This window comes from Pinus tabuliformis, chromosome 4_2, assembly GCF_031772625.1.
Source record: "Pinus tabuliformis cultivar Carrire ecotype Pingquan chromosome 4_2, CPIR1, whole genome shotgun sequence".
Classification (NCBI taxonomy): domain Eukaryota; kingdom Viridiplantae; phylum Streptophyta; class Pinopsida; order Pinales; family Pinaceae; genus Pinus; species Pinus tabuliformis.
In genome coordinates this window covers 618,074,629-618,089,695 of record NC_142304.1, presented here as the reverse complement: position 1 = coordinate 618,089,695, position 15,067 = coordinate 618,074,629, and the positions used below count along the sequence as shown (strand labels likewise).

At 35.5% G+C, this 15,067-nt stretch overlaps 1 pseudogene; it reads right to left on the bottom strand.

The window, feature by feature from the left end:
- Positions 1 to 376: 376 nt before the first annotated feature.
- Positions 377 to 10,438, bottom strand: LOC149170839 (cryptochrome-1-like; annotated as a pseudogene).
- Between the last annotated feature and the right edge of the window lie 4,629 nt (positions 10,439 to 15,067).

Here is a 15,067-nt window from a genome sequence, read left to right as displayed (position 1 = left end):
ATTTAGCGAACATGAAATTTAATGGATAGTTCATTAGAAGCTCACTAGGCTTTGCAACATGGAAGTTAGTGAGAATTATTCCCCTGTGTTTATCGATGATGAAACCTGTGGCATAGTTGGCACCAACAAACGCTATATCGAATGTGAGTGGAAGTGGTTCAAAGCACCACCACTGCTAGAGAAAATGTTGTATGCATCAATGTTGTATCATGAAAACCAATGAGACAAACTTGTTTTCTATGTGATGACATTGATGGATAGTCAAGCCATGTTGTCTCAAATTTCAAAGCCATTTGGTCATAATATCTATGCTAACAATTATTCTATGTTTCCTAGCAATTCCAAATGGTAGTGGAATTAATCTCCTTGTCATGGACTAGTTGGACCATCCTAAATAATTTTTAGATGAGGCTACAGAAGCTACTCTAAAATATTTATTAGAAGGTACTTTTGTTTGATTAGATTGAGTATAACATACAACCTCACTCAAAGTATAAGTTATGTATCCCATTTGCACCATATTTCTTATAGTTGGCACCAATTGGTGACCTTGTGACCTTGTTGTGACACTTCTATTCTTTCTAAGTAACTCTCTATAAACATCAACATTTTCGTAAATTAAGTCATTACAATTTTCCAATGATTTTCCAAAACATTATTCTGTGCCATTTTCTAAAGAATCTCTACTAATTTCTTCATATTGCCACATTTCGGAAATGAAATATTGCAAGTGCTCCTTAGTTGTTGATATCTCTACAATAACTAGGGAATAGTTAGAACCCAACTTACCTCTAGCTGACGGAAGAACTGATTGTGGTGCATCCTGTCGATGATGTATCCACTCTATGCGAAATCTAGCCAAGTCTACAACTCAGCAACATACATATTCTCCTGCTTGACAAAATTTATAGCATTGAATCTATGCATAATCCAAAATACCAAAAATATCAATAATCAAAATACTTAAATTAAATCCTAATATATTTTCATCCATGAATAATTTAAATGCGAGAAATGTGTTTTTGTTTAGTACAAAAATTCAAATTGTCTTGTAACATGTCGAAGGATTATCTATTCGATCCATGTCACACCCATCTACCAAGTGACCAAAAATGCACTGCCATACAAGATCACCACAATCCAAGTCAACATCCAGGTGAGTGTTCCAATAATACTTCATACCCCATCTTGAGTGAAGTTGGAGAACATTAACAAATAAACTAGAGATAACCACTCTGGTTCGATCATCCAACCATCCTATTACTAAAAGTTCCCACATCCCAACATCAACTAGAAGATATCTATTCCTACCTTACATCTAATATTTACAATAATCCTTATCAACCCTCAATGGAAAATAATTAAGATGTAAAATAATTGGCCTCTCATGGTTGCAAGGAAAATTGAAAGTCAAATATCTTGAATATTCTCAGAGACTCTTTGACTTCAGAAACATATTCCCGCTACGTTCTTGTTAGGATATTCCGACACATAGGAAATAGTTAAGTACAACTTGGTCTAGTATAGAGTTAGGTAAAGTGTGTTTCTTTACCTTGTACATTTTGTAACTTACAATCCGACGGTCACGATATGTAGTGATCCGACGGTTCATTCTCTCCTCGGTATTACCGACACTTGATCCGTGGCTTGAAACCCGATTGGTCCATGATTTCTATTTAAGGCTCATGGAGGGTCATTTGTAGGGTAATCCATCTATGAGAAAAGCTTATGTAAATTTTCATTCTTTTATTAATAAATTTCCTGAAGTGGCCGCGTTGGCTCAGGCCGTGGACTGTTTCCCTCTTTGAGGGTTTTAACCACGTCAAAAATACTGGTGTATTGATCTGCGATCTCGTTGTGAGCGGTGTCCTTTGGTGTTCTGTCTGAGGAACTTACCCTGTAAATTCGTACATGGTATCAGAGCTATTTGAGGGCCGCATCCATTGGTGATCCAAATCTGAAGCCGGTAGAACTGCATCCGATTGCCATTTCCTAGATCTGTTGTTTCAGAGTGCTTTCGGGCCAAGAGGACTGCTCTGTTGTGTTGCGAGCATCTGTTCTAGTGAGGAACCCCTTTCATTTCACACAAAAAGGTTTCCGGTAGCCCTAGTTGTGTCATTTTTAAGATCTGGAGGTATACAGTGTTTATTTGCAGTTTACAGTTATTTTCTCTTTGTTTATTTCGGTTTCGATTTATTTAGGTTTTTTTTATTACCGAACCTATACCTTTCATTTCTGTGTATGCTCTTTTCCCTGCGACTCTGTGCGATCTGGGCAAATCAGAAACAGAAAGCAAGGATTTTTCTCATGCATATGCTCTTTTCCCTACGCCTTAGGGTGATCTCGGAAAATCAGAAACATTGAGGAAAATATTTAGTTTTCGGCTAAAGCTAACTTTGACCCGCAAGGTTCATTTTTGAAAATATTTAGTTTTTCGGCTAAAGCTGACTTCAAGCCGTAAGGTTCGTTTTCTTTGCATGTCCGTGTTGGGTTTTGTGTTTTTTGTTTTGTAGGGAAAAAGAGCTTTCTCAAAGCAAGCACGCAACCCAAAGCATCACCCCCCCCTCTCTCTCTCTCAAATTTTTTGTATAGCTCAATTGGTTTAAAGCTATTTTAAGAGAGTAGAGGTCTTGGGTTCAAATCTCCATTTTTTTGGGGCGGATTTTTTCATTTCCGCATATTCCCGCACTTCGTCGGCGACTTCAACAACTTTTTTTCAAAAAGCCATAACTTCTTCATCCGGAAGCCGTTTTCAGAGCCGTTTTTTTTAAACCAGCCTAATTTTTTGAGATCTATCCATTGGAACACTTAGTTTCAACATCTTTAGCTTCAGTTTCCATTGAAATGCAAAGCCAATACCAAGTTACCCTTGACAGCACCGACTACTTCCAATGGTTGTCCTACATTGAGGATTTACTTAGAAGTAAAGGTCTCTACAGAATAGCCTCAGGCCAAGAAAAGAAACCAAAGGATGAAGATAAGGCTGCTAAATGGGAAAATAGGCAAGATCAAGCAGGTGGATTGATAGGGATGTCTATTTCTCCAGATCTTAGATTCCATATTGCAGAACTTGATACTCCTGATGAAGCAATGAAACAAATCAATAAAGTTTTTGGGATTAAAAATGAACTTAGAGCCCATCAACTTGAAAATGAGTTGCTTACATTGGACCCTAATAATTTTTCTTAGATTGAAGATTTCTTGTCCAAGTTCAAGACCCTAGATATCTCTTGGAAGGTGTTAAGGTTAAGAAAGAAGATAATAACCTTATCTATTCCATTCTTACTAAGTTGGGACCAACCTACTCTGTGTTTTTTTCCACCTTCCATTCTACAAGAGAAGCCTTCATTTCTCAAGGAACAAACTACAAGTCCCCTTCCTTTGACTCTTTTTGTGATTATTTAATAAGAGAACAAGAAAAACTCTTACACCTTGGTCTTCCTAATCTTGGAAACTCTTCCAAGAAAGTGTTAGCCGCCCAGCAACAACCAAATTCAAAGAATCATAAGAAGTCATATCCTAAAAAGAATGTTCCTAAACCAAACAAGGGTCCTAAGCAATCTCAGCCTCAAAATGAAAAATCATTTCAACAAAATGATAAGACAAATAAAAACAAATGGAAGAAGACTGATAGACATTGCAACTTTTGTAATCGAGATGGCCACTTAGAATCCAATTGCTTTAAGAAGATGGAAGCCTTGGAAGCAGCGATGAAGAAACATAACATTCATTTGGAGCAATCTTCAACTTCAACTTCATCTTCAGGAATGCCACTTTCTGCATGTGGTTGTCAAGCATCTCGGTCTGGCAATGCACTAAATGTATCTTCTTCTTCTCATTCTCATGAGTGGCTCTTTGATTCTGGAGCTTCTTATCACATGGCCAAAAACAAAGGCATGTTTTCTTCTTTAAATGATTGTAACACCAAAAATATATATGTTGGTGATGATAGATCTCTTAGTGTTGTAGGGACTGGAACTGTTCATCTAGACAATGGTCAGTTTAATGATGTATTATGTGTTCCAACCTTATCCTGCAACCTTCTATCTGTATATCAGATGACTCATTCAGGTGAAGGTAAAATCGTTGAATTTTCACCTCATGATGTTGTAATCAAGGACCTAAGAGATCCTAAACAGATTTTAGCTACTGGCATTGCTGATGATTCTACAAGGTTGTATAAGTTTCACAACTTTGGGTCATCAAATCTTCCCTCAGTATTTGTTGCTCATAACGATGAAGTGAGCAAACTTTGGCATGAGCGATTTGGTCACTTAAACTATCGCTCCCTTCTGCATCTATGTAAAGAAAATATGGTGACAGGTCTTCCTATGGTATCTTGCAGAGATGGTGTTTGTTCCAAATGTGTACTCGGAAAACATCATCGGGACAATTTTGAAAAACGTGCCTCTTGGCACGCCTCAGCCCCTTTACAGCTTGTGCATAGTGATTTATGTGGTCCACTTCCAGTTGTTTCATTCTGTGGCTGAAAGTATTTCTTAACTTTCATTGATGATTTCTCCAGACGCACTTGGGTATACTTCTTGAAACTCAAGAGTGAAGTATTTAACACATTTTTGGCCTTCAAGGCCTTTGTTGAAAAACAATCTGGACATCAAATTATTAAGCTAAGATCTGATAATGGCAGAGAATATGTTAAAAACACGTTCATCAAATTTTGCACTGAGAATGGAATTCAAATGCAAGATACTGTTCCATATACTCCACAACAAAATGGTGTAGCTGAAAGGAAGAATCGCACCTTAAAGGAAATGGCTAATTGTATGCTACAATCTAAAGGACTTGGTCTTAGTTTTTGGGCAGAAGCAATTAACTGTGCAAATTACATAATAAATCGCACTCCTACTAAGGCTTTAAAGAATATCACTCCAGAGGAAGCATGGAGCTCAATCAAACCAGATGTAAGTCACTTTCTTGTTTTTGGGAGTGAAGCGTGGGACCATATTCCAGATGAAAAGCATAAAGCTTTAGAACCTAAGAGTGAAAAATGTACTTTTGTTGGATATTCTGAAGATGTCAAAGGCTATATACTTATTCCATTTAAATCCAAAAATGTTATCATTAGAAGAGATGTAAAATTTGATGAAAATATATTGGCCTACGAGCCTAGTCCGGCGGATGTGCCACCTCTCCCTATCTCTTCTAGTTTTGAAAACATTTCTTCTTCAGATGATGAAAGTGAGGACGACAATCCTCCCCCACCATCTCAATATCATCCTTCAGCTCCTCAGCTTCCAAAATGGGTTCGTGCTACTCGAGATGCAGCAGGTGATCTTTCCAGTGATCCTACAGATCAGCGACACACACGTTCTCAGTTTGACAGAGCCTCTTCTTTACTGGCTCAAGCTCCAGTAAATTATGATCCTCACACCTTTGCAGAGGCTTCAGACCATCCAGATTGGGAAGCAGCTATGAATGAAGAATATCATTCATTATTGGAAAATGATACATGGGATCTTGTTCCTCTACCAAAGGGACGTAAACTTGTTAGATGCAAATGGGTTTACAGAACCAAGTATGGACCAGATGGGAAAGTTGATAAACATAAAGCTCGTCTTGTTGCTAAAGGTTTCTCACAGGTTGAAGGAATTGACTACATTGAAACCTTCTCCCCTGTTGCCAAAATGAACTCTATCCACCTTGTTCTTTCCCTTGCTGCCTCGTTCAAATGGGAAGTCCATCAGATGGATGTTAAATATGCCTTCTTGCATGGGGACTTGCATGAAGAAATCTACATGGAACAACCCATTGGCTTCATAAAAACAGACTCCAGCCTTGTATGTCAGCTTAAGAAATCCCTTTATGGTCTCAAGCAAGCTCCTCGAGCTTGGTATGCCAAAATGGATAGATTTCTTTAAGAATCTGGCTTTTCTAGGTGTCATTCTGACAATACTGTCTACACCAAGAAAGTGGGCAAGTCTCTTATCATTCTTGTTCTTTATGTTGATGACCTTATCCTGACTGGTAGTGATCCCAACCTTATAAACCATGTGAAGTCTAGCATTAAAAAGAAGTTTGAAATGACAGACTTAGGACATTTACATTATTTTCTCGATCTTCAAGTCTTGCAATCCAAGGAAGGTATTTCCCTTTCTCAGTCCAAGTATGCCTGTGATATTCTACGCCATTTTCACATGGAAGACTGTAAGCCAGCCCCTTCTCCCTTTCATTCTGGAGTCAAACATTCAGTCACTTGTACTTCTCCTGAAGTTGATGCTACCTTATACCGTCAACTTGTAGGAAAACTTTTGTATCTAACCCATACTCGTCCTGACCTTTCCTTTGTTGTTGGCCTTGTTGCTCGGTTTATGCAAAACCCACGTGAAACTCATTGGAAAGTAGCTAAAAGAATACTTTGTTATGTTCGAGGTACAGTTCAGTTTGGGATTCATTACAGTGTCGAAGCATCTCCTCTATTGGTTGGTTTCACTGATTCCGATTGGGCTGGTGACCCTGATGATCGGAAGTCTACTCCAGGTTATGTGTTCACTCTTAGTTCATGACCTATTACATGGGCTTGCAAGAAAAAAGGTGCCATTTCTCTTTCTTGAGTAGAAGCAGAATATCGTGGTGCCATAGAAGCTAGTAAGGAAGCCTTGTGGCTTCGTCAGATCCTGTCAGAGTTTGGCTTTCAGATACAGCATCCGACTACACTTTGGTGTGATAATCAAAGTGACATTTAGCTATGCAAAGATCCAGTCCAACATCAGTGCAGAAAACACATTGAACTGCACATGCACTTCATCGGAAATCTCATTCACGACCATGTTCTTGAAGTGCAATATTGTTCAATAGATGATCAAGTTGCAGACATCTTTACAAAGGCTCTCACAGAGGCGAAGTTCACTAAACTTCGATTTATGGTTGGAGTTCAGGAAGTTGTCACTAAGGGGGGATAGGCTCTAGTGCCTCCTTCCTTCTCCTATTGTGTCATATTTGTAAATCCTTCAATCCTATCCCAAGTTGTTCTTAAGGGGGGATGTTAGGATATTCCGACACATAGGAAATAGTTAAGTACAACTTGGTCTAGTATAGAGTTAGGTATAGAGTTAGGTAAAGTGTGTTTCTTTACCTTGTACATTTTGTAACTTACAATCCAATGGTCACGATATGTAGTGATCCGACGGTTCGTTCTCTCCTCGGTATTACTGACACTTGATCCATGGCTTGACACCCGATTGGTCCATGATTTCTATTTAAAGCGCATGGAGGGTCATTTGTAGGGTAATCCGTCTATGAGAAAATCTTATGTAAATTTTCATTCTTTTATTAATAAATTTCCTGAAGTGGCCGTGTTGGCTCAGGCCGTGGACTGTTTCCCTCTTTGAGGGTTTTAACCACGTCAAAAATACTGGTGTATTGATCTGCGATCTGGTTGTGAGCGGTGTCCTTTGGTGTTCTGTCTGAGGAAATTACCCTGTAAATTCCTACAGTTCTCCTGAAGTATTTACCTCATTAGCCCATAAAACTTGTCATATGAAAACATGACATAACACGTTTCTAACACTTAACTCCCAAAAAATGTAGATGAGATTTACTGCATAGTCAAGCAAAGGTCCATTGAAAAATGTAGTTAGAGCCCTATCAACATTGCTCCAACCAGGTGACCATGCCCTTGCCAAAAGTGTATCGTTGGCCTTTTCGTATTTAACCTTAAGGTTTATATCATCTGATGGGAAGTTAGAAACTTCACCTAAATATACATGACAATGCATTTAATAAGCATATAAATCAACATCTAACACATGTAGAGCTAGAAATGTAACAAAATAGGCAACTATACAACATAATCTTGAGTATTTCAAGCACTTGGAGGGTGTAAGTGTTGAGATCCATTCAATGTGTTCACAATGGTCTTAGTAAAGTAAGATATGTTAGTAATCAAACATCAATGTCTACTATTATGTTATGCATCACTAATTGTTCATTATATATAACTTAAATTTAAATGCAAAAGGGTGGTCTGCAAGGGAAAGTAATACCAAGCACCATGCAATAAGCTATTGATTGGTTTACTATCCTTCCATATTGTCCACTGGATGGAAATAATATATTATTAAATAGGAAATATGAAAAATTAGTAAGACAATCATTGGATCATTGCGTGGCACTTAGTAGTTTCAGTTTGCAAGTAGTTAAATCCTTTCAATAATACTTGATACACATCATTGTAAAAATTGTTGTTAGACCATGAATGCCAATTTGTAGGATCAATTTTTGGTCCAAAAAATGTCACAAAAATGTTGGCTTGCATTGTCTACTATGGAATTTATTAGGATAAGGCTAGTGTGATTCCACCAATAATGAAAAAGGCTATAGTTTTAGCATATCATAGAGTGAAAATGGATGACCATAAGGGTGGGTCGAATTTTGTCTTGAGACTTAGGTAGGAGTTTAAATTAATCATGAATCTAGTTTGTGCCTCTAGTATTTTTAATCGTTACTAGTTCTTCCCAAGTAATTTCATTACACTTTTCATATTGTAGGCTACTACCTGTATCATTTGATGGATTTGGGATAAATAATGATACACCTTTTGATAGAGATCAGTGCCCTAGTCTTCACGAGTTATAATTCAACCTAACTAGCAACTGATTAGGATTTACTAAAAGGAACCTTAAGTAGTTTGATCACATAAAATAATTCAAAGGTAATTATTCCTATCTTAAGCTTTAACAAAATTATAGATATATTTTAAAGAAAAGCTTCTCTATTAGAGAAATTATTTATAAGAAAAATTAACATATTTGAATTCAATGGACATACCACTTATTGACCGAAATTTCAAAATACTTAACTTACGCCAACAAAGTTCATTAGATAAGTTTATAATCATATGAGATATAAAAGTCACATTCTTTAGAGATGTTATAGGAAAGTTTAAATTCTTCTTGGCAGAGTGTTGTTAGCTATCCAGTATCAACACCTATCAATAAAAGTTCAATTGGTACAAATTTTCCATGCTATGCCATGGCACTTGTATGATTTTAAACTTTTGCTACTTCCAAAATATATGTTCTTGGAAAAAAGTTAATTTTTGTATACCTTTCTCAATTTTCTGGATTCAAATTGATTTGAAATACATAAATGTTGAAGAAACATATTGTATTCAAATGTATGGTATGACACATGAACACCAAAATCTAATCATGAAGAAAGTCATAAGATTGATTTGTGGATTGCTGGTGGATTATTTTCTAGCCCCCTCTTATACAATTAATTGATTGTGTCCAAGAAGTAATCTAGTTATCGAACCTTAATATTGTATATGCACACTTTTAGCTTGAGCCTTGTATAGAATAAAACAAACAAACCATTCTGAATGGTACATTGGTTCATTAGTGATGTTAATAGATTATTAAATTGTTCAAAAGGGTTCCATTCTCACTATGATCCCCCCAACCCGAATGGAATGTCTCAGAAAAGGATGAAGCTTAAGGCATGTCCCTATAAATTTTGGTAGAATCACCAACCCTTAGACCTATCATCAAAGCCAAGCAAGTCCATGGTATGCAATGTAGTCCCTGAACTTTGAAGCAACATCAAAAAAGACAAATGGAGAAAATCATTCGAGAAAATTAAGCAAAGGGGTAATATAAGCACATTTATAACAAGATAAGGAATATTAATTGATGAGTAAAAAGGGAAAAATAGGTTACAAACTATCAAAGCTAATTGGTATTGAGCATACAATCAAATAAACATGACCAAATTTTTTTTAATCATTAAAATTATTTGCATTCTGTAGATTTTTCTTATGTTTGCAAATCGGATTCCTCATTGAAAAACAAAATAATAACCATCCATTATGCTTTTTATCCAAGGGAAATACTTGACATTACAAGTAGGTAATAAATTAAAATGTATTGATGATATTGTGTTGAATAAATAGTAGTATATTTAGAAACCACACTAAAAATGACTTATCAAATCAATTGAGGTCCTAGATCCCTATCGTGGGTACTCAACAAGTGGAAATTGATGTATATTAACCCTTCAAATTATGTGATTCCTTAAGGTTCATCTCTGCACTAGATCTTTCAGCAAGAGTGCAAATATAATATGTCTAAAATAATATCAGTTAATTAAAGGGTTCTCTTTCTTGAAGCTCTATGATAGTCGACATTGACATGGAGAATAATTATGTGGCAAAGAATAACAACTTATGATAGTTCCATTTAAGAAATAGTCTAAAGAAGAGTGCAAACCTACAACAATCCTTTTGGAAGGTAGAATGGGAGCCAACAAACCATATGGCGCATTAAGGCCCTTATTCCAACAATCTTGAGAGGTAGAAAATGCAAGTCCTTCCTCATCATTGACCTCCTAGGGTTGATAGAGTAAATATGAATTGAATATCTCAATTGCATGCTCGAGAGGGGAGATCTTGGTTCAACTTATGATCACGAACAAGTGACAAATGATATGATTAATAGAAAACGCATAACGTAAAATCATTTGTTACTTCTTGATCAAGTTAAGTACTAACACTATAGGAAGCAAGGATTTTAAAACCTTATATAACCCGTACAATTATTTTTAGATCTAATATGCTCTAAAAATGAAGTAATAAGATCACACATAATCTGTTTTACTATGATGTCTCTAACGTTTGAAGAATAAAAATACTCAAAAAATGATATTTATAACTGAAATTGTTTCAACGATGAAAATTGACAGTTGCAACACTATAAATGTAGTAAATTTATTAGTGGCTATGTTACAAAGCTTGCAATAAGTGGCACATATAGTTATAGAATTAAATTACCTGTTGATGATGTTATGAAACCTACTTTATTTTGCGATAGGAAAATGTTTGTGAAAGAGAACAATAATGGTATACGGTATTCCAAAATTTCACCTTTATGATGGATTGAAGTTGGTATTCTTAGGCCCCCAGTAGAATAAATTATGAGTAAGGGGTCACAAAACCGGCACACTAAATTTGTTGAATATTCTTATTTTTTTATGAACATGCTAAATGCGATATATTGGTTGTATTTGAAATGTTTTTCTATTATAGTACAATTTAATTATGTGTGATACCTTGTTAGTATCCTTTTAAATATTTTTGTAACCCATAACAAATAAGAGTTATTACCTTTTCTTTCCTTTTTGCATCTTTCTAATCGATGGCTTATAAGAAAATAACACCTAACATTGTTTTTTTGCTTATCTCCATATATATTTTTTTTTGGATTCTCCTAATGGATTTGTAATATTTTCATTTTCATTTTTTAGGTGTTAGGGAATTCTATAGTGGTGGAATACAATGAATTCCATAGTACATTAAATGAAGGTATAATACTATGGACAACAGAGAAAAGGAAGTCACTAGGATTCATAGATGAAGTGTTTGAATAACTCAAAATGCCATACTTCCTTGTTTGTAAAATATTTTTGTTGATGTGCTTGATTATGTGAGTGAAGGGGTACATGTTTTATATGTTCTAGAAGTTACAAAGTTTGTAATAAAAATAACCCAAGTTTGTATAGAAAGGGATATGATTCTTCTTGTGAACATGATGAAGAGATTTATGATGAAGTGGAGTTCTCAAATTATTACAATATGGACGAGTATAAAAGAGTAAGATTAATGGTTTAGAGGCGATGCGATCTAACCGAAAACTTTAAGGAAAACATTTATGGAAGATGTGGAAGAAAACAAGAGTTTGTCGATAGAAGGAGGAGAGAAGGTCATGGTGGTCATTGGCAACACAATTTGAACAATGCAAATGGTTTGAGACATTAATCTCACAATATGTAGAAATAGTTCTTCTCTTTTAATATATTTATAAATTGGTCATAGTAGGATCCTATGATTTTTTGCTTGTACATTCTCTGTAGAGGAGATTTTCTTTGAAAAAACCATTTCATAATAGTTCATTTGGTTGCCAACCATTTGTAGTTGTAAACTAGAAACAAAATTGAAAAAGGGCTTAAGGCCTCACATTCCAACTCCATCAAGGCCCCCACTTATCTAATCTTAATGCTTGTGTCAAACTCCTATAAATATGTTTATACAACAACCATCTCAACTTTCAATCTCCACAAGTGCTCCTTTAATACTACCCGCAACTCTGTTGGTATACTTTGGAGAACAACGTCAAGGTTTGATTACGATTGCAGGTGAACCTCCTCCTTGGGGAAAATTCCATACAAAGCCCAATTAAGATGGTATAGAAGGGACATGTCCTGCCTACTCCCATTGCTAGTGAACATGTTTATGATAGTAAATTTATGTCAAACTCAGTAAGTGTTGTTCATTCTAGGCCAGTGTATGATTAGGCACAAGGAATATTCTCATGGAAGCAACCTCCTACTAATCATTTTCATGATTCACTAGGGAAAACTCTATAATAACAGACTTGCTTGAGGCCTCAACATGATCGAGATCGGGAGATTCAACTAGGGCAACCTTATTCAAAGACACCTTTCCCGGACTCTCATGAAAGTGTTCACCAATTCCATCACCTTGCTTTTGGTGCAACTATTCTTAGAGGAAGCTAGATGAATTCCAACCTCATGAATTTCCATTATAGGCCAATGCGTTTTTCTTTCATGGGAGAATCAAAACAATATAATCACATTCATCCATATCCTTAACCTTATCCCATGTCCTGTATCCCTTGTCTGTTTTCCCTATTCTGTAAGTTTGGATAATGTTAGGCAAATGGATACTAGTTCAGGTTGGATGCTATCCCACCGTAGAGACTTGACGGTTTTCTCCTTACACCCAATATGGAATTTGAATTCAAACCTAGATCTGGTAGCTTGTAGTATTGAAAGGGGGTTGTGCACCTCATCGAATGATGCTTGTTGTACTAGTGGGGACTAACTCCCCAAGGTTTTGTTTGTTTTCTACTTTCAATGCTAGGTGGAGACACAGGAACTCATCAAGAACTTCTTCTTCCTATACCTTTCCCATAATTACCGCCTATTGAAAAATTTTCCTAGGGATTACACCATGTCTCAGACCTCTACCATGGTTAGCTCTACTTCTTCAATGACCTTTTTTCCTATGGATCTAGTGGGATTTTGGCTCTTCGTGATGGTAAAATGAATTACGCCATTATCCAGAAGCAAGCATATGCCCTAGTTAGGTCCTTCAACATTTGACCATAATGAGAAGCAAGAATTAGCCCTAGTTAGATTCTCGAAGGGTTTCAGAACTTATGTGAGTCTAGTCCTTTCCCCTTTAAGGAATCAAAGGTTAGTGATGGAAACTCTTACATTCCCTTTGCCTGAGATGCATTTTGAATTGGTTAATTTGTCACTTGACACAACCCAAACATCTCACTTATGCGAATATGGATGCCTTAAGAGCCAAGAATCCAAGAACTAACCAACCCTTTAAGAGAGTTGGAGTTATACAGTATTAGAATGGTAGGTGGGTTTGTTAAACCTACAAACCTTACCAATATGTAGCTAAATTCACCTGCTAACAACTACAAACGAATTGTGGTAGAGAACTAACTAGAGCATTGGAGTTTCAAAACAAAAATTAAGGAATGAAGAATGTAGGGTACCATGATTCAGTGATTTCTATTATGTCACTAGAGAGACAAAAAATATTAATTAAAATAAATAAGAAATAGAAAAAGGGTAAGTTGAGACAAAATTGTTATTTCATTTTAAACTAATGCCTTAAAACACCCTGGTTGTAGTAGCGTTATCAAAGTGACTTATGTCATGGAAGTCTGTTGGCCTTTAAAGTTCATAAAAAACACAAGTTTATGGGTTCCTCTGCTAGAGAGCTATGGCATTTTTCCATAAAGATATTTGCATTTGCTAGGAGTTGGTTCTTTGTTGGGATTGTCTACTTTTACAAGAAAAGTAGAACAAGTTAGTGGAGGCAATGTAATCCTCAATATTTAGCTTTATTTCTATATAATAATGGTGCTTTCAATTTGTTCTTGTAAATTCTTAACCACAACTTCTACTTACATGCTAAATTGAGATATGAATCTAAATTAGTTTAAATGTGAATGCTCCTCCTTGAGTCATCATGATCCACATTCTTGACTACACCCAAACGAGGGCCAAAGGATAAAGTTCTAATGAGAATGGGGCTCAAACAATTTTGTGTATGACTTTACTATGCAAAGTGTCCTTGCATATTTATGAGGTAAAAATATGCTAAATTGTATAGATTTATAGGAATTCGCACAATAATTGAAGCTTTTAAGGCACCACTTGCACAACTATTGAAGGATATATAGGGTGATCCTAGAAATGGTCCACTAAGGGTTTGACTCTACTTGATAGTGTATAATAGAATACGGGTCATGAGTTGACTATGTTAAGTAAGCTATACGTGGAGATGTGATGCTTCCAAGTACCATCGCTTGAATGTTCTAGGTTGGTGAAATTATGGTGATACCAATCTTTATAATATCAAATCTTACATCTCCATGAAATTTAAGAATAATACTTAGAATGACAATGAAATAATTAAATAGAGAAATATCAACTACTTCCAAGATTTTATATATCCTAATTTTGTTAATCAAAACTATGTATTACATTTTAGTTTAAATAACAAAACTAATACTCAAAATTGAAATAAATCCTCATGACCTCTATCATGAAAACCAACATTGCAATAACCCAAAAACACCTTGGGATGAGAAATTTTGTAAAATTTGCAGTACAAAGGACAATAGCCTTAATAATATAAAACATTTTTACAGAATTTCATTGTTTAACTATTCTTCAAGACTCCTTAATTAATGAAAACCATAACAATTTTCGTGCTTTCATTAATGAAAGCCATAACAATTTTGGTGCTTTCATTTTCATTATGTTTAAATATAGAAATACCTTTATAAGAAATATTCATTGTATTCCATTTTTTTAGTTGGTTAGTATAAGGTAACTTCATTTTGATTTTTAATAATAACTAATATCATCCATAACATGGACAATGTATCTTATAACTACATTTTGTTAGTGTAAGTTTCAAATATGTGTACACCTACTATTTAAATATCAATGTACTATTTAAATATTGCTCATATCGAGGAGGAAAATTGACTAGGGGTCA